Raw genomic sequence first — 12,732 nt, 5'->3', positions numbered from 1 at the left:
TGTGTTAAACTGTTAATCTTAATAGTTATTTTCTTGAAAATCTTCCATGGTGGAAAATCTTTACAAATTTATGTGCAGTCCTCATAAGCTCAAATATAGCATACATTTTTTCGGCACGATTCTACTATTGGAACTTTTCTCCCAAACCTTCTTAACCCCTGGTATTAGTCTGCTACCTGTGTCATTATTATAAAAACTAACTACTTTCATTTTAATGCTTTCTGGTAAGCTTTTGACAGGGTTTGCCGTGACATCAGCCAACACTCTCTTGGATGATCTTAGGTCCTCTGCTTGCTTTGCTGCATGTCTCGATATGTCAAAGTCTTTCGATATTTCTATAATACTCCATGAAAGTGGGGCTACAGTGAGAATTTAAGTTCTCATATGATTATTATCACCTAACTCTTTCACTTTATTTTCAAGCGTACAAATAGTCTGTCCAACTCTACCAGTTGCTTTAACAGAGTCCTTATACAATTCCTTATGCAGTAAAGAATTTGACTTCTAATTATTGAAATATGTAGGTGCATCAGTTTTCATACTGTTAGTGTTCTCACAATTTGGCTTTTGCATGAAAAATATCATTTGGTCCGTCTTTCATTATTTCGAAAAATAATCGACACGTGTTTTTTTTTTTTTTTTTATTAAAAACCTTGTAAGATATAGCTCCTTGAAGATTCTCTATTTTTTATAGCTGCAGATGTACTCCTTGGGTATGTGACGTCATAATAATATAAAAGTCTTATTGATTTTTTAATATAATTTAAGTAAAAATAAATATTTTTTTTTGAAACTTTTTGAAATACTTGGTTTTGGTATAATCTAGGTTGTATTATTAAGTAAACAAGTTTGAATTTTGAAAAATTTAATGTAACCGTTTGAACGTTATTTGAGGTCGTCTTAATATTCAATACTTTTTTAAAAAGCTGTATCTTTAAAAGTTTTAATTCGATTTTAATGTTTCTGGGCTAATTTTTGTCATATTTAACTTGAGAACATTAACGTTTCGTGTGTACTTTACAATGTCACATACATATGGTGTTTTTTGTAACTTTTAAAATATCATTTTCAGGTGCTATATCTTTTTTAATACTTATTCTTAAGAAAACAAAAAAAAAATACATGTCAATTATTTTTCGAAATTATGTAAAACGGACTTAATAGAGTTTTTTATGCAAATACCTAATTACTGTCAATAGATTTAAAACTATCAAAGTGCTTTAATTTTCAATCATTACAAATCATTGCATTTTTAGGAAAATGTGATTGTTTCTCTAGAAACGACTTTAATACTTATTCGACATGCCGTGCATAGGGAACGAGATTATGAGCCATCTAATGTGGCGCAAGTGCGTGTGTACATTGATATCTTTAGAGTCACATTAAATGGCTCATAATCTCATTCCTCACGCATGATATTTGTGAAGAAGTGTATACACCACACGTGCGAGAGGTTAGGTGATTGACACACGCGTGTCTTTGCACACACTCGCTAGTATTTGTGTGTGAACTGACACGTGTGCGTCAATCACCTTCCTCGCGCACTACTATCGTAATGTGATATTTTGAGATTAAACTCTTTGTGGTTTGCTGCACCATTTTCCGCGTAAGGATACATGCACCTATCGTTCCAAACTTTGTAAGACGTAATGATTAGTTTTGGATAATAATAATACTTGCTATACTAGATACTGCATTGACAAAAATAACTACACGAAGCATAGTATTTTTCTTGCTTTCTAACAACGATGACTTTTTACTTTTATTAATATTTGTTACTTTGGGGACACCATTTATCTGAAAATAGTTTACAATAAAATGATCATTTAAAAGTATAAGCTGTAGAATTCTAATAAATGAGTACTAACGTTTAGATAAACTACTTTAACTTTTTTTTGGTCTCCATAATAAAGTTGTATCAATGCAACGCATAATTAAATGATAAATACAACTATTTTAATTTACAGTCAACAATCAATGAATTAAAATTGTTGTAAGCTATCGGTCAAGAAAAATCAAAATTGCTAATGTACGTAGTCGCACAACTGATATTGTAGCCACGCCACAACCTACTAAGGTACGTTCGTGTACAGTTATCATCTTGGAAACAAAATTAGCTAAGTAGTATGGTGTTAGTTCAGTTACATGGTTCATAATAAAATTAAACTCTTTTTTTCAGTTAAAAAAATATTACGAGAACAGCTTAAAGCAACAAATAATATTTAAATTTTTGTAAGAAGTTAACAATTGTCACGTCTAGTGACGTCTACCCACTGACGGTAACAAATACCATATGGTATTTGTCACCTAACGACCGCACCCATAAATCGATACCAACGCACGCTCAGTCGATCGCGTGCTTACCAGTGATTCCCGCTCCCTATCTCCACCCCACTAAATACAACATCTGGATTACGCCTGCAGTGGCAATTTTTTTCAAAGAAAATGTTAATCAAATTTACCTTTACTCCTTGACTTACCACCAGTCCTACCCCCGAGTTTCGATCCGATTTAGGGTTTAAATAGAATCATACCCTGCAAGCTCGCTCTTTTTCCTGGAAAATCAGTCAATCAACAAACAAGGAGCCTGCATTAACTACAGTCAGTTGAATTTTATTAAACGTCTCATTGTCCTAATTATTATTATAATATTTGTGATTCAATAAAGAAAGTTTTGCTAAGAATTCCACTAAGCTTTTTCTTCCTTATAATATATTACAGGCTTAACATGCAATTTACTTTACTGGCCAACCCAGGAGAGCTGTCAGCTGCTAATCGTCCATTACTTGCAAAGGTACTGGTAAATTAATTTCAATACTTTAACTTTATTACAAACACTGCTGAGCATAAACACATTTGCTGTCCACGCGCTGTACGCTGCATTCAACTTCTCGCGCACTGAAGTTACATCAAAGAGCCACGATGTCATAATTGAGAGCTCATCCTAAGAAGCCACTACCTTTTATATATAAACAGTGGACGGCCGTAACGCTGACGCACTTAAAATTATACTCACTTACGTTGGCAGAATTAAACCTACTTTGACTGCAAAAATACAACTAACTTTATAAGATTGTTTGACTTATTTACAAATGAGAGAAAAAGACTTACCAGACAGTATAAATCTTTCAAACGCTTCCAAAATCTAGAAATTAGTGTCATTCTTATCGGGAATAATAGACACAGAAATTGTCACAAGTGTTTGTCAAGACATATTAACTATTGATATCTTAAGAGATTTGCTTCCTCAAAACATAAATCCCTGGAAAATCATAACTGCCATTCAGCAAAAAAAAGCCATCGCCGACTTTAACCAAGAAATTAAAAAACTTTAAACGAATGACATGGAAATCACTGAAGTTCTTTTAAAATGAAGTCTCAATACCCCACTTAATCGATACATGAGAGCATCACCATTCATCAACTCTAATAAAATAAATTATCAATCTCGATTTTCAGTAGGCAATAATAAAACTTAATCAACTGGAAACAGAATCACACAAGAATCACTTTAGTTTATTTTAAAAGCCTTATCAAGCACCCCTTTTCAAACTTTGAATATCTGGTATAATATTAATAATTTAACTCTGGCACCTATTCACAATCTTTCTATAAAAGACGCAATTGAAAATATACCGATACATAACGGGTCACACATCCCACTCTCAACCTCTTTGGACGGCTGCACAGAAGCATGCCACGTAATTTTAAAAATAAACAAACACGATCTTGCAGAATTAATTAAAATGCAACTTTTAGAGAAAGCATTGCTCTCCACCAAAAGGAAATTTTCTACACCACCGAAGAAATAGCAATATTTCTTACAAACATATTCAGATCCGCAAAAACATGGCATTTAATATTAGGCAAACTAGTGGCATAAAAAAAAAAAAAGAAGACGCTATCTCTTTTTCTAATAGAGTTAAAGGCACTACTCAAGAGTTAATCAAAGCAACTCTCTGCGACGGTCAAATACATCAGAAATTTTATACACAACTAGAACATGACAAAGTTAAATATTTCATAAGAGGGTTGCACTAGGAAATAAAAGTACGTATCGGCTACGCTAACAACCTCGAAACTGCCACAACTCAAGCGATAAAAATGAAAAGAGAATTTGAATGTTATGAATTCAAACATCTACAAGAAACAGTAAAAATAACAACTTATAGATAAAGTCAAGATGTATAAATAATTTTAATCCAAACTTCAGAAAAATGAAAATTTGTGAAAGACGAGGGCCCGAAGCAGGCAATTGCTGGAGTTGCTATGGTACTTATAGAAACTACACTTATCAAGCCACGCCCATGTACTATGCTACACCATCTACCACCGAATGTCGTCCTAGCCACTCCCCCATACCGTTATACACTTAGTCCCCAAAAAAGGGAGTGTCATAAAGTCAACCATCACGTTATAATCCTGCACCTACATACCAATATAACAATTACATACCAAACCAATACACGCAGCAGCAAACTTCGCATTTCGGTAACGATAATTGAAACAATCAAAAAATGTGCAACTACTGCCAAAAATTCGGTCGCTGAAACAGAAAATCTTAAAAAAGGCCTACGACTGTAAAATCAAACAAAAGGAATCGGGAAACGACTCAGATTTTTTTCAGAGGAGACGCTTGAGAAAAGCCAGTAATAAAATACTAACATCCTTACAAAATAGACAATACTTTGAAAAAAACTATTTTCCTAAGCATCTAAACCCAAACACCTACCGTTACAATCAAATTCAGAAGAATTAATGGACACTTGTTGTTTATTCTCTACACCAGTGCGAAAGCATCACTTATTAAAGAATCCGTGATTCTACCTAACACCAAAATTTTTCAAGACACCATTCTGCACCTAAAAGGCATAACAAACGTGGAAATTAGAATCCAAGGGTACATCATTCCAAGCTATAAAAAAGGCTTTATCAAAGTTCACAACATAACAGATGATTTTTCTATAAAAAAATACGTCCTACTAGAAAACAAGATATTTTTCACTCATCAAGTACAAACTCATTACTATAAAAGTAATTTAAAAATACAAATGATCTAATACCAATTAAAACCACAACAAATAACACGAAGCATTCCCAGAAACAGCGTGAAAATTCCATCGCATACACAAGTATTCCTTACAAATTTTTACGCGTTAGAGAAACAGAGCTCTCTCACTCTGAACCTTTAAAAGCTGAAAAATCTGAACTCACTAGTTATCAAGAAACGATAAATCCTCAATCATCGAAGATCTCCGAGATCCGGAATCATAAAATTCAAAATAACATTCCAAAAGCCGAAATCCAAAATCATGAAACAAGAAACAAAATCTAAAAACTGAAACTCAAGATTATGAAATAAAAAACAATACTCCAAAAGCTGAAATCCAAAATCATAAAATAAAAGCTAACATCACAATCACCAAAATCCAAAATCAAGAAATAAGAAACTATTCTATGAACGCCGAAGTCCAAAGTCAAAATACGAAAACTTTTGTAAGAAATTCTGAAATAAAAAATTCAAAAAATCAGGACTCAAACAACCACATCACAAGAATCCAAAACTTCCACTAAATACCAAGAAGAACTACAAATATTGCAAAAACACATAAAAACATATTTAAAAAAAAATCCGCAGAAAATTATACAAATAAAAAACGCACAAACCGACGCATTAAAAACCTCAAATTTGGAATAAAAGGAGAATATACTCCAAACATTAAAAATAAAAAAATAAAAAATACATCAGCAAACTTGAGTGTAGCTCCACGCATACAAAAGATTTAAAGCTTACTACATCTTGAGCAAATCAAGCACAACAAGATAACAACCATGAAAAAGATAATAAAAGACTATGCTGATAGGTTTTACCTCAAAGGTACAAGTCTACCTGTTACGGACTTCATGGAGCTAAGAATCCCAACAATAACTGGTACCCCCATTAAAATTTAGTCTTTCTGGCAACCTCTTATGCTACGCAAAGAAATAAACAGACAAGTCAAAGAAATGTTTAAGAACAAAGTTATTAAGCCTTGTATGAGTGCTTACGCAGCGACTATTTTCTGCGTGCGAAAAAAGCCAAGATCCGATGGACAAAATATTCTAGACGAAAATTGGTGTATCTAAATATTTAACAGTCTTCTATTTAAAAGGTGATTATCACCAAATTAAAAACAGAACAGCAGACAGACATAAGACTGTCTTTATGTGCGATCTAGGACTCTTTAACTTCAATAGATACCCTTTCCAATTGAAAACAAGTGCACTCACATTTTTAACACTCATAGCTGCCTTAGTTTGAATCATTAAAGCAACAGTTCTCTTCGTCGACAACGTATGTGTTTACTCCCAAGAATTCAATAAACACTGTAAACTTATTTTTCAATTTTTAAAGCAAATTTAATCTTGCAGCCAAAAAAATTTAAATTTTCAAACAAGAGATAAATTATCTTGATCACATAGTTAGTCAAGAAGGGCTGAAATCTGACCCAAAAAAGAGATAAGCAGTTGAAGATTTTCTTTGACCTAACAATCAAAAAAGCGCTTGACAGTTTTTAGGATTAGTAGGCTAGTACCATCGATTGATAGAAAATTTCACCAAAATAACAAACCCTTAGACATGCTAGACATGCTATCAAAAAAGGATCAAAAGTTCTCATGGAACAAAAAAACATCAACAGCATTTGAAATCCTGAGAGATAAAATATGTTCGCTCCCAAGTTTTATCGACCCTGACTTTGAAAAAATGTTTATACTTATCTGTTTATACTAATGTTTAGACTAACCACCCAGCTCATTTATTTTCGAGATCGCCAAGCAAGAGCAGACGGTCTTCTCCATAGAAGAAGGGCAAACCGAAGAAAACTTGCCAAGCACCCATTATATAACTAATAAAAGTCAACAGCGAGACCCTCATAACTTCGAAGAAAATTTTTTCCATACCCTACACTGAGGCGAAGTATCCATTCTGAAGTAAAAAGAAAAAAAGAATACGCAGAATGATAATAATAACAATACTATTAATAATAAAAATAGTAATAATCATAATAAAAATAATGATTATAATAATATTAACAGCCTGCCTATCCTAATCACACAAAAAAATTAAATAATTCTTTAAAGGGAAAAGATCTATAGCAAAAAAGACAATTATGTTTACTCTACCGACAACCTCGACCAACCATTATGATGGAGCACAAGATATCCCTACGATAAACAAACGACTCCGTTTGAATCAAATAATAACTGGCACACCTAATTTAATTAAACATAATACCAATTTTCAGATAGTTTTACCCTTAAGAGGTTAAGACTGAGAAAGCAGAACAAACATAACAACAGTGCTCAATGAGTCACGTATTGACTTAAACAAAATGTTAATAGGAAAAAAACATTAACAATCAGCATTGCTAGAACCAGCAATTTAGAAAATATCGAGTTCCAAAAATTATTACAGATTTCACAAAAACACATTACACAAACGAAAATAATAATTTGTTCGGAAATAATACATTATCCACCATTATAAAAAAGGTGCTACACTATTATGAAAGTGTATAACTTAGCTATAGGAGTGCACAAAGGTGTAAATAAGACTTTCAACAAACTAAAACACAAACATTTTTGGGAACATCAGAAAGAAGACATCCAATCGTACGTACAAAAATGCCTCGAATGTCAACTAACAAAATTAGTACGTGTGAAATCTAAACAAAAATTAATTATCACCGACGCACCTACCTAACTTTTGCTAAACTTTCTCCGGACATACTAGGTTCGTTACCAGTAACTTAGCAAAATAATAAGTATATTCTAAAAATGCAGTGCTTATTCTCAAAATACGCTATAGCAGTGCTATCAAAAGATCAAACTGCTCTATCAATAGCAGACATTTTTGTTGAGAAATTCATTTGTATTTACGAAGCTCCAGCAGCCATACTGAGAAATCAATTAAGGCACTTATTTTCTGAGTTGATTAGCTAAGAGGGTAGCTACTCGATTCCAAATCAAGCAATTGAAAATAACAGTGTTTCACCACCAATTAAACGGTTCCCTTGAAGGATCATATCACACTCTTATTGAATACCTTAAAATATTTATTACAAGAGAACAACAGTGGGATAAATAGGTAGATTAGGTGACATTTAATTTCAATACTAATAAGCACGAAAGTACACAGCACACACTTTTCGAATGAGTTTTTGGAAAAATAGCACGGCTACCTAGTAGCAAACCCCTTGAAGCAGATGATTTATTACCCACATACTCACAATACATGACAGATCTAGTCACTTCACTAAACACCCAACAAGAGAACGCTCAAGAAAAATTAATTATAGCTAAAAACAGAACAAAAAAGATGTATGATAAAAAATCAAATTCTAAAATAATTAAAATAGCAGGCAGTGTATGGCTTCTATAGGGCCCCTAAGGGCATAAATTTAACAATAAGTATTCAGGATCTTACTTAAAACTTTACACATGGGAACATGGAGACGTAAAAACTAAGATCAACGAAATACACAGCAATTGCTTACGCCACTCATACATCTCTCAGAAGATTTAAAAAAAATAGCAATATAAGCAAAAAAAAAAAAAAAAACATGCACATATACTTACACACGCATACGCCCACGCCATCTGCAAATAAGTATACCCTTTTTGCTTGCTAAACGCTTGTGTGTATTGTCGTTGTTATTTTTGTTTGATGTGCCGTAAAAATCTCACTAAAGCATAAGTGAGTGATATTAATCACGAAAAACAAACTGAAAATGACTTCTTTCACAGATAAAAAAACCCTCTGACTGTTTATCTTTGCTTGAATTGTCAACGGAGCCACAGCAATTATTGGATATAACTGTGGCTTTTCTTTCGTTAATTTTACAACTTTCTCTCTAGTCAATATAGGAGAATTGGATATTCCTGAACCAGTCATATGTTTAATTTAAGTACACGTGTTGCTCATACAATTAGACGACTATGCTTCTAGACGTATCATTTATTCCAAAATGAAGCTTAAGGGAACAATATAACATTGCGGCATGTGGTCGCATAATTGAGCTATAAAAAAAGGAAATTAGAATACCTTAGAGAAATAACACGAGATAAATGCAATAGAGCGCATTTATACAGAAGTATAACTTTGTACGACAACATAATACAAGACATTCCTATCAACAATACGAAAAATTTTTAACGTAAACTCACTTTTTTCGTAAAATTAGCAGGCTCTGTAGGCGCTAATGGTGCCTGTTATAACGCAGTACCATATACGGACACATACGGGAAATATAGAAAAGTATTTGTACAGGGTTACGCCACTATTACTTAAGAATAGCGTCACAATGCTATAGACTTAAACGATAATAAAATATTATCAAATAAATATTACTCGTCATAAGTTGGATATGGCATCATAAAAGCAGGCTTTGGATGCACCATAAAAAGCGCAGAAAAACGTTTTGACTCCAAAACTAATAGATACATAAACAGCAATATAATCATCCCACTTCTTATTCTTATGATATACGAGCCTAAACAAATTTTCAACCACACTTGTACGTATTTGCCACCATAACTATCATATTATACAGCTCATTTAAAAATCCAGATGATTATTATTATAGCCACGACAATACTCCTGATAAGCATAATTTTAGCCTTATCAATTCTTATTATATATTACAAAGTAATCACTAAAAAAGCTTTCGAGAAGTTAATAGCAAAGTTAGATCAAACCAACATTAACTATACGCCTATTAGTAACATTGACTTCGATTTTTGCTGCAATTTCAAAGGTCCAGTGTGCGTTCCAGAAAATAATGCAAGCCTAGCAGCCAAAAAAAAGGAGTAAATTTATGACGTCCCGAACTTTTCTCTTGTAAGAGTTGCTTACAGTATAGAATTCATATGTAGTGATGACGAAACGAGTCGTAGTCATAGAAGCAGCCATGAAAAAGGCTGTAGACTATTCAAGTGTTTGCAAGGACCATTTATTCACCTTATAACGATAACATCAACTTATCCCGTTAAGACGCCCACTTGAGCAGCTGAAATAACTCGAAACATACTGGGAAAATAAGAGCAGTAGAAATCATACATTGTTAGACCTTTTTTACAGTGATCTAGCAATTGGTCCCAAATTGTCCGTACTTGAGACTGTTTCCCTTTTCTTAGCTCCAGTTGAAGTAAAGAAAGCATAGATAGTCATGCCTGGTTCTTGCGTACCTCTCTTAAAGAAGGGCATGAGAAGCAGTATAGAAGCTCAAGCACAGCGCATTTTCTTATACTTTCTTCTCGAGGTTTTCGCACTTATATTTTCGTCCTAACTAACTCCAAGGAAAAAACTCGATGAAAATGGCACCAACTAAACACGGAGAACTCACCACGACTGCAGGAGTAATACTTTTCATCGGTCTGGAGCTGCTAGCTTATTGGATAGTCACCCGCATGGCGGAATCAAGGACTAAGGACACCAACCCCAATCAGCACGAGAAAGTTCGCGCATCAAGAAAAAAACGTGCCAATTCAAAAAAAAAAAAGCTGAAAAGGAAAACATCAGGGTAAAGAGCTCTTGTGAGCACTTAAATACGGTTTGGCCCACCTTCATCACGAAGAACCAAATCTGCCACAGGAAAGCTTCGAGAACAACATTCACCTTAACATGAATAAAATCCTGTGGGAGAAAGATCTCATCCACGACATCGTCAAGGAAGCCAGCCAAGACATCACATTAGCCAAAGCAATGTGGCAGGGACTGATCTTCATATTCATGCATTGCAAGATATCACCGCTATCCAGACACCCAAGGAATGATGCATTCGAGCTCCTTTGCCTACAACAAGCGGCTGTCAATGATCATGGAATAACCTACGGTGAACTCCTCAAAACATTGAATCTTGGAGGAGCCAGCCTACCCAACTCACCTAATTTTGGCAATTTTCAAGATTGTAAAACCAGATAGCCCGTCGGGCGATTGTGGGAGCAGTGCCACCACCATTATACTATTAAAAGGTTTGAAGATATTCAAACAAGATGCATCTTTGAATGCACCAAAGAAGATCATGTAAGGAAACTGTCAAAAGCACAATTATGTTAGAGCTGCGGAGGACCCCTGGAGCTAAGAGCAACCATCATCGATTCATCCAAATTAGAAGATTTATATCAATTATATGTATGCCCTCCTTTTCCTCTTACAAAAAACAAAATAAAACGTTGTTCTGTATGTATGTATAAAAAAAATAATAATAAATAAATAAATTAGTAAGTACACAACCAAAAAAAACTAACACACACGAAAAAAACACAAATAAAAAGTACAAGAAAAAATCAAAATCATCCTACAAAAAAAAAACACAGAGTAAACAAACAAAAGAGTTACATAAACACACAAAAAAAAAGCAACCACCAAAGTACACAAATCGTCAAACATTCAACACACAAAAAAAAAGTAAAGAGAAACTCAAAAGATCACAAAAATTAAAAAAAAAAAAACAAACAAAGCCAAAATATTAAAAGTTTGACGCCAAAAAAAAAAAAAAAGCACGAAAACAACAAAAACTTAAAACGACACACACAAAACAAAAAACGCAGAACACTATTACAAAAACAAACACTAAAAAAAAAAAATTAGTATGATGAAGTACTATTGTAATCCTCCAACGATAACTCGCATAAATATGTATATATATTATGAGTTAAGCGCACTAGGATAATAATATATGCATAATTATGTATGTAGCCCATTTTCTTATCACTAAAATCTTCCCTCCTTCGAAATAATATGTACGCAACTTTAAAATCCCACCATTTAGACAAAAAATCCCTAACTTATTCTTTTTTTAATTCATTTGACATTGCATCAATGGACCAAGGGGCTATAATACTAATATTGGGTGCTGGATATTTGTTGGAAAGATTTGCGGAAACCATTGCTGAAAAAAACGAAAAGTCGAGACAACTTTTCCAACTGGAGGGGGCGACTTATTATTACTTGTCTTATACCAACCCATACGCAGCCAGCCTCACACACATGCAAGTAGGAAACCAACCATTGCACAAAAGCTGGAAATGGGAAAAATTTCATTTAAATCAGCTCTCTACATCTTTGACGTGAGGCAAATACATGCATTGGACAACACTCGCAAACGATACTCGGATAGCTTAATCCAATCTATAGTAATTAATGTATTATTGAAAAATTTCAAATTCATTTTCGAAATAACCATCAAACACCAAGCAACGCCAACAGTCAAGGTAACTCTTAGAAACTTAAATGGCAACCTTCAGCATCGTAAAGTGAAAAAGTTTATAGAACACCTCGAATAGAATCGAGCCAAAACCCTTAATCGAGAACCAGCCACAATCAGTACAGCTAGTATAACATACGCTGGTCTTTTAGAGTGGTATCCGTTAAGAGGAAAGAGTTACGAACGTTATGTAACTTCTTGGTGATGTACGAGAAAATTTTTGTTTCCTTAACATTAAACCCTGGAAAGACTGCTATGCATGTACCATGCATCATTTCCAAGGTAATGGAAACGGCACTGTTGCGAGATGCCAGTTTAAGTGCCCAAACCCGGTATACCACTGGAACTCACATAGAGATAACCACTTCTCTTTTCTCCTAACAACCCATCTGCATATTATTATTACTGCCTCTTTACTCCATTTATCTAATATTGTCGTGATCTTATGTAAAATTATTTTCAAGAAATCGTACCATTAACAGTA

The sequence above is a fragment of the Copidosoma floridanum genome, unplaced genomic scaffold, assembly GCF_036245765.1.
Source record: "Copidosoma floridanum isolate Cflo_tuat_1 unplaced genomic scaffold, Cflo_Japanese_pri ptg000002l, whole genome shotgun sequence".
NCBI lineage: Eukaryota > Metazoa > Arthropoda > Insecta > Hymenoptera > Encyrtidae > Copidosoma > Copidosoma floridanum.
Note: the sequence above shows the minus strand (reverse complement) of the source record.